The sequence below is a fragment of the Schistocerca serialis genome, chromosome 6 (genome assembly GCF_023864345.2).
Source record: "Schistocerca serialis cubense isolate TAMUIC-IGC-003099 chromosome 6, iqSchSeri2.2, whole genome shotgun sequence".
NCBI lineage: Eukaryota > Metazoa > Arthropoda > Insecta > Orthoptera > Acrididae > Schistocerca > Schistocerca serialis.
In genome coordinates this window covers 745,441,492-745,458,350 of record NC_064643.1, presented here as the reverse complement: position 1 = coordinate 745,458,350, position 16,859 = coordinate 745,441,492, and the positions used below count along the sequence as shown (strand labels likewise).

Here is a 16,859-nt window from a genome sequence, read left to right as displayed (position 1 = left end):
CCTCGGTCGTATGCAGTCCTGATTGTGGCGCTCAACTGCACGGCGCCAAACACGCATACGACCATCATTGGCACCAAGGCAGAAGCGACTCTCATCGCTGAAGACGACACGTCTCCATTCGTCCCTCCATTCACGCCTGTCGCGACACCACTGGAGGCGGGCTGCACGATGTTGGGGCGTGAGCGGAAGACGGCCTAACGGTGTGCGGGACCGTAGCCCAGCTTCATGGAGACGGTTGCGAATGGTCCTCGTCGATACCCCAGGAGCAACAGTGTCCCTAATTTGCTGGGAAGTGGCGGTGCGGTCCCCTACGGCACTGCGTAGGATCCTACGGTCTTGGCGTGCATCCGTGCGTCGCTGCGGTCCGGTCCCAGGTCGACGGGCACGTGCACCTTCCGCCGACCACTGGCGACAACATCGATGTACTGTGGAGACCTCACGCCCCACGTGTTGAGCAATTCGGCGGTACGTCCACCCGGCCTCCCGCATGCCCACTATACGCCCTCGCTCAAAGTCCGTCAACTGCACATACGGTTCACGTCCACGCTGTCGCGGCATGCTACCAGTGTTAAAGACTGCAATGGAGCTCCGTATGCCACGGCAAACTGGCTGACACTGACGGCGGCGGTGCACAAATGCTGCGCAGCTAGCGCCATTCGACGGCCAACACCGCGGTTCCTGGTGTGTCCGCTGTGCCGCGCGTGTGATCATTGCTTGTACAGCCCTCTCACAGTGTCCGGAGCAAGTATGGTGGGTCTGACACACCGGTGTCAATGTGTTCTTTTTTCCATTTCCAGGAGTGTATTGCGAATGTGGACATAATGTTTTCGCTCATCAGTGTATACGTGGGTGCAGATGTAGTTCCCTTTGTTGAGAGGCGCGTCCCGCTTCCCGAGAAGCTGTGACGAGAGCGTGCCCCAGTGCAACGGGCAGCCATCCCGCGCCCGCGTGGTGTTTTTGCGCGCCCGGGGACAGACGTGACGACTGCGGCTCGCTGAAATGCCAAGGCCGCCGCCGCCTACCGAACGAACGCAACTGGGCGCCTCGGCAGGCGGGCAGCAGCAGCAGCAGCAGCCGGCCGGCCGGTGTAGCCACTGTAGCCGCCGGTCGGAAGCTGCCCCACGGCCGAGTCCACGCCTCCGGTCCAGCATGCAAATGCCTCTCCCAAATGTCGTCATTCGTATGCCGCGAGTGTCTCCGGCGCTGCTGATTACTGCCTACACGATGTGTCAGTGGGCCCGGCGAAGGCGGAGAAGCGCACGCGGTTGAGAATGGGAACGTCTCACTCCGGTTGGGCGCCACACGTGGTCGACAGCGCTTCACTTCGAAGCTGCCTTCGTGGTCGTGGCTGCTAGGACAGGCGCAGGTTCGACTATAAGAATACTTAGGGCTTATACGGAGGCACATACACAATAAATTTTTTTTCCGCTTGAGAGTCGAAAAGGAAAGGAAATGACTATAGTGGCCGTCACGAAAATAGGTGACTCAAGGCCATCTACCACCCTACAGCGTTACCTGTTATTAATAATATCGGATGTTAAGGTTTTTAACATGGCTGTCAATCGGCGACTGTTGCATAATACAAAATTTTGAGAAACACAGCCCTCAGTCGTGAAGACAATTAATCTGTAACCTAGGTTTCCGTGTCACAAGGGACACCCTCTTTGGACAAAATTAATTTTGTCTGAAGAAGGTGTCCCTTGTGACACCGAAACCTAGGTTACAAATTAATTGTGTTCGCGGCTGAGGGCTGTGTTTTTCAAAATTTTGTATATCGGATGTTAGTAAAAATTCCAAAAAGTATTAGAGTATTCGTTAAAAACAGTCTTGGTTGCAGTTTTAGGTTTTTTTTTTATTTTTCAACGACACGTTCCGCATTATTTAGGCGTCTTCAGGTTATCTTTTCTAGATGGGTGCGAGAGGCACCACGATCTGCATAACGCGTTCCCGTTCACAGGAGCGAGTAACAGAAGAAGCATAAATGCGTACTACCTGAGCTCCCACCTTACTGTTATTCGCTCCCGTGAACGGGAACGCGTTATGCAGATCCTGGTGCCTCTCGCACCCATCTAGAAAAGATAACCCGAAGATGCCTAAATAAGGCGAAACGCGTCGTTGAAAAATAAAAAAAACCTAAAACTGCAACCAAGACTGTTTTTAACCAATACTGTCAAGCACTGGTTTCCTGTTATGTCACATATGGACTGGAATAATTTCAAAAGTATTACACATCTCTCTTTTTAGTTCAGAATATGATGGGATACTTTAAAAAAAATTCCAGCTACTGCGAAAAAAGCTAAAGTTAGAAGACATTTTTAAAAAATATTTTTTTACTCCAACCTGTGGAAAGAAAGGGAACCACTGACATACACAAATCAAAAAAAAGGATTACATCACCTCGGTTCCGAGAATTCCTGAACCTGTACAGAAAACTGGAATAGAGATCAAGAAAAAAATCATTTCCGCCCTTTTTATTGCTCATGAAAACCACACATTGCATGTTGTACCACCATACCGCGAGACCTTCAGAGGTGGTTGTCCAGATTGCTGTACACACCAATACCTCTAATACCCAGTAGCACGTCCTCTTGCAATTATGCACGCCTGTATTCGTCGTGGCATACCATCCAAATCTTCATCAAGGTGCTGTTGATCCAGATTGTCCCACCCCTCAACGGCGATTCGGCGTAGATCCCCCAGAGTGCTTGGTGGGTCACGTCGTCCGTAAACAGCCCTTTTCAATCTATCCCAGGCATGTTTGGTAGGGTTCATGTCTGGAGAACATGCTGGCCACTCTAGTCGAACGATGTAGTTATCCTGAAGGAAGTCATTCACAAGATGTGCACGATTGGGGGCGGGGGGGGGGGGGGGGGGGGAAGCATGAAGACGAATGCCTCGCCAATATGGCCAATATGCTGCCGATATGGTTGCAGTGTCTGTTGGATGATGGCACTCACGTATCGTACAGCTGTTACGGTGCCTTCTATGACCACCAGCGGCGTACGTCGGTCCCACATGACGCCACACTAAAACAGAAGGGTACCTTTACATTGCTGCACTCGCTGGACAGTGTGTCTAAGGCGTTCAGCCTGACCGGGTTGCTTGCAAACACGTCTCCGACGATTGTCCGGTTGAAGACATATGCAACACTCTTGGGTGAAGAGAACGTGATGCCAATCCTGAGTCGTCCTGTTGTTGGGCCCATCTGTACCGCGCAGTATCATGTTGTGGTTGCAAAGATGGACCTCGCCATGGACGCCGGGAGTGAAGTTGCGCATCATACAGCCCATTGCGCTCAGTTTGAGTCGTAACACTTCGTTCTGTGCTTGCGCGAAAAGCATTATTCAACATGACGGCGTTGCTGTCAGGGTTCCTCCGAGGCATAATCCGTAGGTAGCGGACAGCAGTAGCCCTTGGGCGGCCTGATTTAGGCGTGTGATCGACAGTTCCTGTCCCTCTGTATCTCCTCCATGTCCGAACAACATCGCTTTGGTTAACTCCGAGACGCCTGGACACTTCCCTTGTTGAGAGCCCTTCCTGGAACAAAGTAATAACGCGGACGCGATCGAACCGCGGTATTGACCGTCTAGGCATGGTTGAACTACGAACAACAGGAGCCTTGTTCCTCCTTCTTCGCGCAATGACTGATCAGTTGTCAGACCCCTTCGTCTAATAGACGCTGATCACCTTTAGGCGGGCTTAGTGACATATCTGAACAGTCAAAGCGACTGTGTCTGTGATATAATATATCATCAGAAGTTTTGGGAACCGGGGTGATGCAAAACTTTTTTGGATGTGTGAATTTGGGCTGAAAATAATACAGAACATTCTCAAAGTTTATGAACGTATCTAATACAAATTTTATCCCGAAAACATGAAAGTATTCCGAGATAAAAAAAAAAATACAGTAAGAGGTGTGAAACTGTTCCGCTGTGTAAAGAAAAATGGCATCGCTGACAAATTTACGTTCTGTTGCACCTTGTAGAAACTTAAAGAGAGAAATTTATAGAGAAAACTACGAAAGCAACTTTGATAACATTCGAGACTTCACTACCAAATCATGTCACGTACGAACACATTTCATTTACGAGAGATTCCATGCGCGGCGGCGCGCGACTTTTTTGCATGCCACTGCCAGGATTCGAATTCCGACGGCTCGCCTTAATACCACGGGGAATATTCCCTGCCTGCCGAAAATGTCTTCGTCGCCGCACCCATCATCCAAATCACTCTTATACCCTATACAAAAGTAACTGAAGCTAGTTTCAGGCCAATATTCCGGTTGAAGTAGTGAAAAATATATTTTCGCTTCTGGTTTAGTGGAATTCAAGTATACTCGAAGACTATTGTCCTCAGTACGCAGCAAGTGAATTTTATACAAAACTTCGATCTTGCTGGTGCAATGTGTCTGCATTCCATTGGCAAAAAATGGTTCAAATGGCTCTGAGCACTACGGGACTTAACATCTGTGGTCATTAGTCCCCTAGAAATTAGAACTACTTAAACCTAACTAACCTAAGGACAGCACACACATCCATGGCCGAGGCAGGATTCGAACCTGCGACCGTAGCAGTCGCGCGGTTCCGGACTGAGCGCCTAGAACCGCGAGACCACCGCGGCTGGTTTCCATTAGCAATTTTTGACTACCATTACACTTTCTGAAGCAACAACCAAGTGAGCGGAGATCTCTGAGCCAGAATAATTAATTTCTTCAAGGGGATTACCCTGGATCTTTGGACATTCTCCTCTGCCGTAATAACCAAGTACAGTTCTACCCATAAGCTCCTTCCTGAAATCATCAAATTCTGTAGATTTCCTTTCTCCTTTAAATGTTCTTTCTTGGAGAATCGAAACACATGTTCACATCTGCAGATTCTTCCGATGTCACTGATCTGTTAATATCTACATCTACGTACATACTCCGCAAGCCACCTTACGGTGCGTGGTGGAGGGTACCCTTTACCAGAAATAGCCGTTTCTTTTCCTGTTTCACTCACATAATGGAGCGAGGGAAAAACGTCTGTCTGTATGAGCTCTAATTTCTCGTATCTTTTCTTCGTGGTCCTTATGCGAAATGTATGTTGGCGACAGCAGTCAGCTTCAAATGCATCCAGGGATTCGCATTTGAGTTCCTGAAGCTTCACCGTAAGCCTCACGTGTTGTTCGATCATTCTGGTAATAAATTTAGCAGCCCACATCTGAATTGTTTCGGTATCTTCCTCCAATACGATCTGGTACGGACGCTAAACACTCGAGCAGTACTCAGGAATAGGTCGTATCAGAGTACTATATGCTGTCTCTTTTACAGCTGAACCACGCTTTCCTAAAATTCTCCCATGAAACCGAAGTCGACCATTCGTCTTCCCTACGACACACCTCACATGCTCGTTCCATTTCATATTTCTTTCACAAAACTTACGGCCAGATATTTAAACGGCATGACCGTGTCAAACACGACGCTGCTAATACTGCATCGGAACATCAAGAGTTTGTTTTTCCTACTCAACCGCGTTAACTTACATTTTTCTACATTAAGAGCCAGCTGCCATTCATCACACCAACTAGAAATTTTGTCTACGTCATCTTGTATCAACCTACAGTCACTTATCTTCGAAACCTTCCTGTGCACCACAGCTTCATCAGCGAACAATCGCAGAGTGTTGCCCATCTTGTCTGCCAACCCACAGCCGACATGGAAATACCAAAATCTTTTGCTGTCAGTTTATGAATTTGCGCAAAATTTCCATCACTGATGGCCAGACCAGTAAGAAATCTCATTCCATTCCATGAAACAATTTTAGAGTGTTCGCGAGTGTCTGTCTGCCCTTTACACACGCCGACCTGAGTAGCACTAGTCGTAGTCCCTTGCTCCTGTATTTCGCTCACTGCCAATCACACACGGCAATATACAGGGTGATTCAAAAAGAATACCACAACTTTAGGAATTTAAAACTCTGCAACGACAAAAGGCAGAGCTAAGCACTATCTGTCGGCGAATTAAGGGAGCTATAAAGTTTCATTTAGTTATACATTTGTTCGCTTGAGGGGCTGTTGACTAGGCGTCAGCGTCAGTTGATGCTAAGATGGCGACCGCTCAACAGAAAGCTTTTTGTGTTATTGAGTACGGCAGAAGTGAATCGACGACAGTTGTTCAGCGTGCATTTCGAACGAAGTATGGTGTTAAACCTCCTGATAGGTGGTGTATTAAACGTTGGTATAAACAGTTTACAGAGAATGGGTGTTTGTGCAAAGGGAAAAGTTCTGGACGGCCGAGAACGAGTGATGAAAATGTAGCACGCATCCAGCAAGCATTTGTTCGCAGCCCAGGAAAATCGACTCGCAGAGCTAGCAGAGAGCTGCAAATTCCACAATCAACTGTATGGAGAGTCCTACGAAAAAGGTTAGTTATGAAACATTATCATCTGAAATTGGTTCAAGCACTGTATGCAGCTGATAAGATTAAAAGAATCGATTTCTGTGATTTTATCCTTGCTCAAATGGAAACAGATGAATCTTTCGTTTCAAAGATTGTGTTTAGTGATGAAGCAACTTTCCACACTAACGGGAAAGTCAACCGTCACAATGTCTGTATATGGGGCACTGAGAATCCGCGGGAAACAACTCAGTATGAACGTGACTCGCCTAAGGTGAACGTTTTCTGTGCCATTTCAGCCAATAAAGTTTTTGGTCCCTTTTTCTTCGAAGGTGCTACTGTAACTGGACTACAGTATCTGGAGATGTTAGAGAATTGGCTGTTCCCTCAGCTCGAACAAGAAGCACAACAATTCATATTTCAGCAGGATGGAGCGCCACCACATTGGCACTTATCTGTCCGTAACTACCTGAACGAGGCGATGGATCGGCCGCCAGGCAGCCCGTGACAGAGCACTTCATCACTGGCCTCCAAGAAGCCCTGATCTTACCCCCTGCGATTTTTTCTTATGGGGGTATGTTAAGGATATGGTGTTTCGGCCACCTCTCCCAGCCACCATCGATGATTTGAAACGAGAAATAACAGCAGCTATCCAAACTGTTATGCCTGATATGCTACAGAGAGTGTGGAACGAGTTGGAGTATCGGGTTGATATTGCTCGAGTGTCTGGAGGGGGCCATATTGAACATCTCTGAACTTGTTTTTGAGTGAAAAAAAACTTTTTAAATACTCTTTGTAATGATGTATAACAGAAGGTTATATTATGTTTCTTTCATTAAATACACATTTTTAAAGTTGTGGTATTCTTTTTGAATCACCCTGTACTCTTCCACGGAAGACTGATACCAAACATGAACACACGATATCGCACGGAAATACGGCACACTCAGCTGGCGCTGACCTACTGCGTTGTCAACACTGTACATGCGGCGACAAAGCTACGAGGCTGGAGAATCACAGCTTTAGCGCCGGCTGAGTGCAGGGAGCAGGTATGAGCTGGCAACTGTCTAATTTCGTGACGACCACTATAGTGGCGGTACATAGTACCCTCCGTCATTTACCATACGGCAGCTTGCTAAGCATGTTTCGCGATATACACTCCTGGAAATGGAAAAAAGAACACATTGACACCGGTGTGTCAGACCCACCATACTTGCTCCGGACACTGCGAGAGGGCTGTACAAGCAATGATCACACGCACGGCACAGCGGACACACCAGGAACCGCGGTGTTGGCCGTCGAATGGCGCTAGCTGCGCAGCATTTGTGCACCGCCGCCGTCAGTGTCAGCCAGTTTGCCGTGGCATACGGAGCTCCATCGCAGTCTTTAACACTGGTAGCATGCCGCGACAGCGTGGACGTGAACCGTATGTGCAGTTGACGGACTTTGAGCGAGGGCGTATAGTGGGCATGCGGGAGGCCGGGTGGACGTACCGCCGAATTGCTCAACACGTGGGGCGTGAGGTCTCCACAGTACATCGATGTTGTCGCCAGTGGTCGGCGGAAGGTGCACGTGCCCGTCGACCTGGGACCGGACCGCAGCGACGCACGGATGCACGCCAAGACCGTAGGATCCTACGCAGTGCCGTAGGGGACCGCACCGCCACTTCCCAGCAAATTAGGGACACTGTTGCTCCTGGGGTATCGGCGAGGACCATTCGCAACCGTCTCCATGAAGCTGGGCTACGGTCCCGCACACCGTTAGGCCGTCTTCCGCTCACGCCCAACATCGTGCAGCCCGCCTCCAGTGATGTCGCGACAGGCGTGAATGGAGGGACGAATGGTGTCGTCTTCAGCGATGAGAGTCGCTTCTGCCTTGGTGCCAATGATGGTCGTATGCGTGTTTGGCGCCGTGCAGGTGAGCGCCACAATCAGGACTGCATACGACCGAGGCACACAGGGCCAACACCCGGCATCATGGTGTGGGGAGCGATCTCCTACACTGGCCGTACACCACTGGTGATCGTCGAGGGGACACTGAATAGTGCACGGTACATCCAAATCGTCATCGAACCCATCGTTCTACCATTCCTAGACCGGCAAGGGAACTTGCTGTTCCAACAGGACAATGCACGTCCGCATGTATTCCGAGCCACCCAACGTGCTCTGGAAGGTGTAAGTCAACTACCCTGGCCAGCAAGATCTCCGTATCTGTCCCCCATTGAGCATGTTTGGGACTGGATGAAGCGTCGTCTCACGCGGTCTGCACGTCCAGCACGAACGCTGGTCCAACTGAGGCGCCAGGTGGAAATGGCATGGCAAGCTGTTCCACAGGACTACATCCAGCATCTCTACGATCGTCTCCATGGGAGAATAGCAGCCTGCATTGCTGCGAAAGGTGGATATACACTGTACTAGTGCCGACATTGTGCATGCTCTGTTGCCTGTGTCTATGTGCCTGTGGTTGTGTCAGTGTGATCATGTGATGTATCTGACCCCAGGAATGTGTCAATAAAGTTTCCCCTTCCTGGGACAATGAATTCACGGTGTTCTTATTTCAATTTCCAGGAGTGTAGATGTAGACTATAGGTTAGCCAGTTTGAGCACTACAAAGAGTCGACAGAGGAAGACAGGAGTTTCGAACGCGAACGGTTCCTAGTCTGGCGGGTGCATCATAGCGACGCCCTCGTGACACTACTAGCCTACCAGTCTCATCTGAGAACACACGTGACGTCGTAACTGGGGGATCGTCTCGTTTGTCGATTACTGAACGTAAAGTCTCCTCATTAATTGTTATTGTGAAGTCTGCAGTGTCTCAAACAGTAAGAATCAATAGCCGTTCGACTTAAGTAAGGAAATGATATTCTGTGCAGAAAATTTATTCGGTTTTTCATTTAGACTCTGTTTAGCTGCTACCGTAAGTCGTAGTACACATTTCAGTTGCACATATCCCCGAAACACATTTACGGTTTTGTTAGATTTTTCGGATGACAAGGAAGGGCTGTGTATCTTGCTACACGTGCAACTATAAATCGAAGAAAGAGCATGTCACTTCGTTACGTTTCCCTAAGGAGGGATCTCTACGTGGTCAATGGAGTTCTACCACTAACTAAAGCGATTTGGGACTAGGACCTCAAGCAGCAGATCGCATGAAGCATTTCAAAGAAAGTAATATTGTTATAGAGTATAGCATGAAGAAGCAGCCAACTTACGTACTTTACCTCTAAACCGCCGATATCAGCATCTGATGCCTTACTAACCAATGATCAAATGTGTGTCAAATCTTATGGGACGTAACTGTTAAGGTCATCAGTCCCTAAGCTTACACATTACATAACGTAAATTTACCTTCAGGACAACCACACACACCCATACCCGAGGCAGGACTAGAACCTCCGCCGGAACCAGCCGCACAGTCAATGACTGCAGCGCCCTAGACCGCTCGGCTAATCCCGCGCGGCTCTTACTAACACTCTTCTCAATCTTTCAAAACATGTACTATGATTTAACATGCTTTTTTGTGTCTGTTTTCCATTTCACAATCTTTGGTACTAGATGTGCGTGTTTTCTACCTTCAGGCTGTCTTGGTTATCTGAATACACAATTTCCCCTTTCACTTAGGTGTGGTAGGTATGGGATACAACAGATAATTGTGTCCATTATAAGTTATATGAAGTGAAATATCAAATGAAAATTTACAGAATAAAGCGCAGGCGACACTTGCGTTTTAATTGTGATATACATGCCATTATTCGCCTACTTTTTACGTTTCTCGTGATAATAATAGTTAGCTGTAATTTTCAAACTGAAATTCTGTTACGGCTTGCGAGTTTGACACAGTGGATCTACAATTCTTAATTTAACAGTATGAAATATACTTTTAAAGGGTTTACTTCTGTATTTGCAAGAGAGTTGACAAAGTGGTTGGCAGGGACTGGATTTGAGATAATGATATAACATGACCGTTAATTCTCTTACTACAGTAGTCCTGTTCGTGGTAAGGACTTTATGAGGAAGTCGATCATAGTTCTGTTGTTGATTTGCTCAGCATCAAAGTAGTCTTTATACATATGTCACATCAGAATTACTCCGTTGTATGACAGACAAGCTGAATGACGGATTTGGAACACAGTTACCCACAAACACAGATCTTAAATCATCTCAGTTACCTAAATAAGGAGATGCAGCCCCGTCTCTCTAAACAGACTAGGAGAAGAAATCAAGAGCAAAGAACTGATTTGGTTTATACAAAACATAGGCCACCTCATAGCTTGCATTGCTTGAAATAATATTTATGTATGAATTTGGCAATGAGAATATTTCTTAAATAATCATTAATTCTGACAAAACGCAATTACAGTAAGAAATAAATTACTTCGAGTTTATTTAAAAGTATTTGCAAAGAGAAAGCCGAACGGTGCTTTACTTCTGGGAGAACGCTGGTCGCCCACTCGTGACGACACAGATGTTACTGCCAAGCGACTAGTCTCACACAGGTCCCAGTGGTAGTATCCTGCGTTAAATCCCAGGAATTACTGAGTGAGATGTTAAGGCAGTGATAGAATGAGTTTATTAGTCAGATGCCTGCGCTGAGCCTAGATTCCCCACTTGTGTTTTCTGACAGATGTAGGCTCTACAGTACAAGTGGTTCAGTCCACAATTTGATGAGCAGAATGTCTACTCGTGACCGAATACACTCTGATGAGCCGAAATATTATGACCACAGCGCGCCGCGAAACTGAATGCCGCCTCCTGATGACGTCACGCGGTAAGGAAAGTAAGTAAATGAGAGTCATTCTAACGAGGATACGCGCCGAAAATGGCGAAATCCATTGAAATAAGCGACTTTGAAGAAGGGCGGATTGTTCTGACCTGTCGTCTGTAAAAGAGAATCTTGCAAAAGGCGAGGATGGTAGGGTGTTCGCGTGCTACTGTCGTCACCATATATGGAGAGTGAAAGACAGTGACGCGACAAGGTGCTGGATTTCTACGCCTCATCACAGAACCTGGAGGTCAGACGCTCGCCCACACTGCAAAGCAGGGTAGGTGACGATATATGACAGATCTGAAGATAGAATACGAAACCGCTGGTGCACCGCTCAACGAACATTGTCTGATACCGGGCTTTGCAGAAGACGACCCCTGTGTGTTCTTATGTTGATCCAGCGACATAATCAATTACGACTGCAAGGGTACGGGAATATCGAGAATGGACGGTGAATCAACAGAAACGAGTCCCTGGCCGGATGAATCAAATGCTTCGTTACCAGTCGACGGTAAAGATCGGATATGCCGTCATGCAGACAAACGGCCGGTCGAAACATGAACCGCATCATGGAAGCAGGCTACGGGGGGCAGTATTATGCTGTGCGAGAGATTAACCAGCAGCCCATCATGCTTGATATATTTCCCGACGGCGCGGTAGCAGCAAATTCCAGCAGGATAACTGTCCTTGTTACGAGGCCACAGTCGTGCTACAGAGGTTTGAGGAGACAGTAACCCTAAACTGATATCCTGTCCGTCAAATTCGTCTGTTCTGAAAACTATAGAACATATCTGAGACGCTACTGGCCGCCAGCTCCAAATTCAAATGGTTGAAATGGCTCTGAGCACTATGGGACTTAACATCTGAGCTCATCAGTCCCCTAAACCTAGAACTACTTAAACCTAACTAACCTAAGGACAGCACACCCATCCATGCCCAAGGCAGGATTCAAACCTGCGACCGTAGCGGTCGCGTGGTTCCAGACTGAAGCGCCTAGAACCGCTCGGCCACATCGGCCGGCCTGCCACTTTGGCGTCCACAAACCTTCTGCCCGTAATTCACGGGAATTCCGTGATATGTGCGCCGAAATCCGGTGCAACAGACCTCCGGAAACCAGGCAAGGATTCGTAGAAGGCATGACAGAGAATCACTGCTGTTCTGTGTGGACCAAGACGCTACCGCGCACGCAGTAATAATGTTTTGGATCATCAGCGTGTTTCCAGTCTTTGACGCTGCATATTTCATTGCTTTCTCAGGCTCACTCTAGTTTATGTTAACTAAAGCGTCCATACCAGTGTTTTCCTTTAAATTGCTCCTATTAGAAGTGGTATACACTTTCCTTTTACTGACCTGGTTGCAGACATACCCAACCAATTGAAAGACATACAGACGATGGTGGAGCCCAAATTACAGAACTTCCTTCCATCAGAAGGATTGGCGTAGCAAAAACGTATCCCGGAGCCCTTTTTAAATTTCTTTTCCCCGTGTCTCCTCGCGGCCTTCCTTGTGATCTCGCCAAAAATTCCTTTCTCTTAATACGAAGGTAGATCGGAGAGTACCGTTTCGATTTTTCTCCACGACACTGGTACGATCGCAATTCCGTTCATGCGCAGTAGTATCTCTGGTTCAAGAGGAACGACATGACGCAATTTCGATCTGGTCCTGAGTTATGTGTCTTTCATAGTGATTGTTTATAGTGGCATCGTTGATCGAAAATCCCGCCGCGTGTTAACTGAGATCTGTGATTCGTTTTCTGAATTTTAAGAACGTTAAACCAAGTGACATTCATCGACCAATCTGCGTTGTTTACGGAGAAAATGCAATAAGTGCTTCAATGGAGAGAAGATGGTTCCGATGGCTTAAGGATGGACGTGAACTAGTGCATGACGAAGAAAGAAGTGGACGTTCATCTGTGGTTTATAATAAACTGGTTAATGGAGTCAAAGAAATGATTAAGAAAAACCGTAGGTTTACGATTGCTGGTCAACTTCAACAAATATACGAAACTGTTACTGAAAAACTGGGTTTTCATAAACTTTGCGCATGTTTGGCGCCTAAAGTTCTTAGTGAACAACACAAACAACAACGGGTGAGCAGCGCACTTGATTGTTTGACACGTTACAACGACGACGACAAGAAATTTTTATCCCAGATAGTGACGAGGGATGAAACTTTGATTGCTTATGACACCCCTGAAACGAAACGGCAATCGATGGAATGGAGGCACACTTCATCTCCAAGAAAGATTCAACTGAAGGAACTCTTGGCACCCAAAAAAATCGTGTGCACTGTGTTTTGGGACTGTAAAGTCATTTTACTGACTGACTTTTTACTACACGATGAAACAATCAGTAAGGATTCCGAGACTCTAAGAAACTGCGCCGCCCAATACAGAACAAGCGCAGAGGAATGCTCTCAAAATGTATGGTTTTAATTCATGACAACGCCTGACTACACACTGCGAATGTGACAAAACAACTCCTTCAGAGCTTTGGCTGGGACTTTTTTTTGGAAATCCTCCGTTCAGTTCCAACCTCTCTCCCTGTGATTTTCATATCTTTCGACGTCTGAAATCGTTCCTTGGTGGTAAGCGCTTCAACAACGATGAAGAGGTAAAAGAATATGTTACCATACGGTTGACAACACAGACGGCAACATTCGATAACGAAGGAATACATAAAATTATATCAAGCTATCATAAAAGTGTGGAAAATTACGGAAAGTATGTTGAAAAAAGTGTAAATGTAATACATTTTTATGAAAGAAATTTCTTTACCTGTATTCGATTCTTTTTTTATTATCAAACGGAACATACTTTCCTAACTTCCCTCGTATTTTTCAAAGGTATGCCTTAGGATTACGAATATCATTTACTACTTAAAATGTAAAAAGAAAACATGGTTCTATGTTTTAAGTACACTTTCATATTTATGTTCTTCTGTTTCTCTACAATTCCTGAAAATTATCGGTAATGAAACAAAACAAAAACAGATAACGTTTCCCGGTGCTAATTTAGAAATTTGCGCTCGAAGTTTAACACACACGATATAAATACATATTAATACAAGTGATGCACCATCGTCGTTCAAGAAAATGTCATCAGAAGAAACCTTAATAGTCGCTCATCTCTCAGCAGTCTCTCAGCTACCGTGGCCAGCATTCTCGTATTTACTGACGATGCTGTTGTGAATAAGAATATGTGAACGTGAGTAGCTGCATAGCTGTCCGGAACAGCTAATGCAAAATTTTCAATGAGTGTGGCGCAATTTTTAATATTCGACCATATAAAGTTCAAATTTAATAAAATATAATCTGAAAGATAAAATTATTGAAAAAAATACTATTTTTTGTTTTGAACAATACTATATTTTGTAAGAAGATTGGGCACTTTAAAATAACATCCAAATACGCTTAACGTTACGAAGCGATATAAAATATTATAGAGACACAAAGTGAGTTTCAGGGGGAAGGCGTAGTCGGTTGGTTGGTTGGTTTGGGGGAGGGGGCTAAACAGCGAGGTCATCGGTCCCATGGGATTAGGGAAGGATGGGGAAGGATGTCAGCCGTGTCCTTTGAAAGGAACCATCCCGGCATTTGCCTAAACCAGGATGGCCGTGCGCGGGTTTGAACCGTCGTCCTCCCGACAAGGCGTTGCGTAGGGTTATTCTGAGGAAGTTTAGAGAATCTTTCAATCGAACAGCGTATAAGCCTCATGCTTACTCTGTTTGTATTTCAAGGATATCTGAATAAACACCAGCTCGGACTGAAGAAACCGCTGGAAATAATTTTGAAAATTATTACCTCCCTCTTGAGTCACCACGGATGGGTCACGGAGAAGGTCAGAGGACAAACATGGGACCATTCAAAGTAAGACGGCATTCTTATCGCAGTTTTCTGAGGAATAAAAGATAAGTAATCTTTCCACATTCCGTTCGTGACAGAAATGGCGTGAAATACGACTAAATTGATAAGGAAACTAGCTTAGTTACTCATCGAGTACATACGTACATGTAAAAATAAATAGGTGGTAATCTATAGCGAAGGTGATTCAGCCGACAGCTAGATGGTTTTCTTAGCATAATCACTGAGATAAACGTTCTATCCCAGTTGATTCTACGAACAAGTGTTCGTTAATGTGAATGACATCCAATAATGAATCGAAACTGCGTTCTTCCTCTGCAGGTGCTCTATTTCGTCCCAGTTGATCCTTTTTCTATGTATCATGATATTTCATTGTCAATACAGAAAATCATGCGTGTAGACAACGTGAACACCCGTCTGTTACAGTATAGTGCAATGATATCCAATAAACGAAAGAATAAAGATTTGCAATATAGAAAAAATGCCAGTACTATGACCGCCATGGCTGTCACTGGCAGTATTATAACCAAGTGTGAACCACAAGATCTCTTCTGTAACAACTTCGCAATACTCTACACTGAGTTCATGTACTAGCAAAGGACACCCCATCGCAACATTGTGTCAAATGGTTCAAATGGCTCTGAGCACTATGGGACTCAACATCTGTGGTCATAAGTCCACTAGAGCTTAGAACTACTTAAACCTAACAAACCTAAGGACATCACACACATCCATGCCCGAGGCAGGATTCGAACCTGCGACCGTAGCGGTCACGCGGTTCCAGACTGAAGCGCCTTTAACCGCACTTGTGTCAAATGTAAAGGGATACTTTGTTCTTGGACCATTATGCTGGGGGTACACTACGTCAACAGACCGATGGCTATATAATTAAGAGTTTTCTTTACTGTTTCCGTTCATGTCTTTGAGGACCTGCAGCTGGTCAGTGGCATCCACATTACTGCCGCTAGTACGTCACTGTATTCTAGGGAACCTCTTACGTTCGCCGAACCGAGTTACGGAGAAGAACATAACGTGAGGCTCCGGCAAGGAGAGAGCAGCAGATTACCCTTCTTAGTATGTAGTCGTGGTAAAACTGGTAAGAGTAAGAACAGGGATAATTTCACGCTTAAAGTCGCAGCAGCGCAGTTCATGTCACGGAGGGGAATAGCCTGCGTCACAAAGGCCTGAAAGGCGTGGACCGCATCAGGGCGTACTTACACAGTTTTGAAAAAGTGATGGAGCTTCGCAACGAGTCTCTGAAACTAAGCCACATTTGTCGCGAATCGTATTAATGAATTGCCATTGTGTGGAACGTCTCCCCGAAATTCGATATCGTCGTACTCGCACAGAACGTCAACGTGGACGTGGACCGGGACGAGATTTGTGACGTCATAATGTGGAATTTCGGTTGCGGTGCGTCCTCGAGAGTGAACGTGAAAACAGATCCCGTCGTATTTGCTCAACTTGCTACTAAACGTGAACCAGTCCGATGCAACGTCGCACGCCATACTGCAGTACAGCTTTCTCAAGCAAAAGCTGTAATATTTCATTTCTCCGTATTAACCTTAAACAGTGTAATGCGATGTTGGGTTTCGGTACTGTAAAGTAATCTATTTATAAAACAAGGAAACAATTTTGCTAATGTACTGTACATCTCGGGCAACGGCCTTGCCGCAGTGGATACACCGGTTCCCGTCAGATCACCGAAGTTAAGCACTGTCAGGTATGAACGGCACTTGGATGGGTGACCATCCGGGCCGCCATGCGCCGTTGCCGTTGCCGTTTTTCGGGGTGCACTCAGCCTCGTTATGCCAAATGAGGAGCGCCTCGACCGAACAGTGGTGGCTCCTGTCCCAAAAAA

The 16,859-nt window shown here is 46.2% G+C and overlaps 1 pseudogene; it reads left to right on the top strand.

Annotated features, from left to right (window-relative positions):
• Positions 1 to 16,656: 16,656 nt before the first annotated feature.
• Positions 16,657 to 16,774, top strand: LOC126485399 (5S ribosomal RNA; annotated as a pseudogene).
• The last annotated feature ends 85 nt before the right edge of the window (positions 16,775 to 16,859 follow it).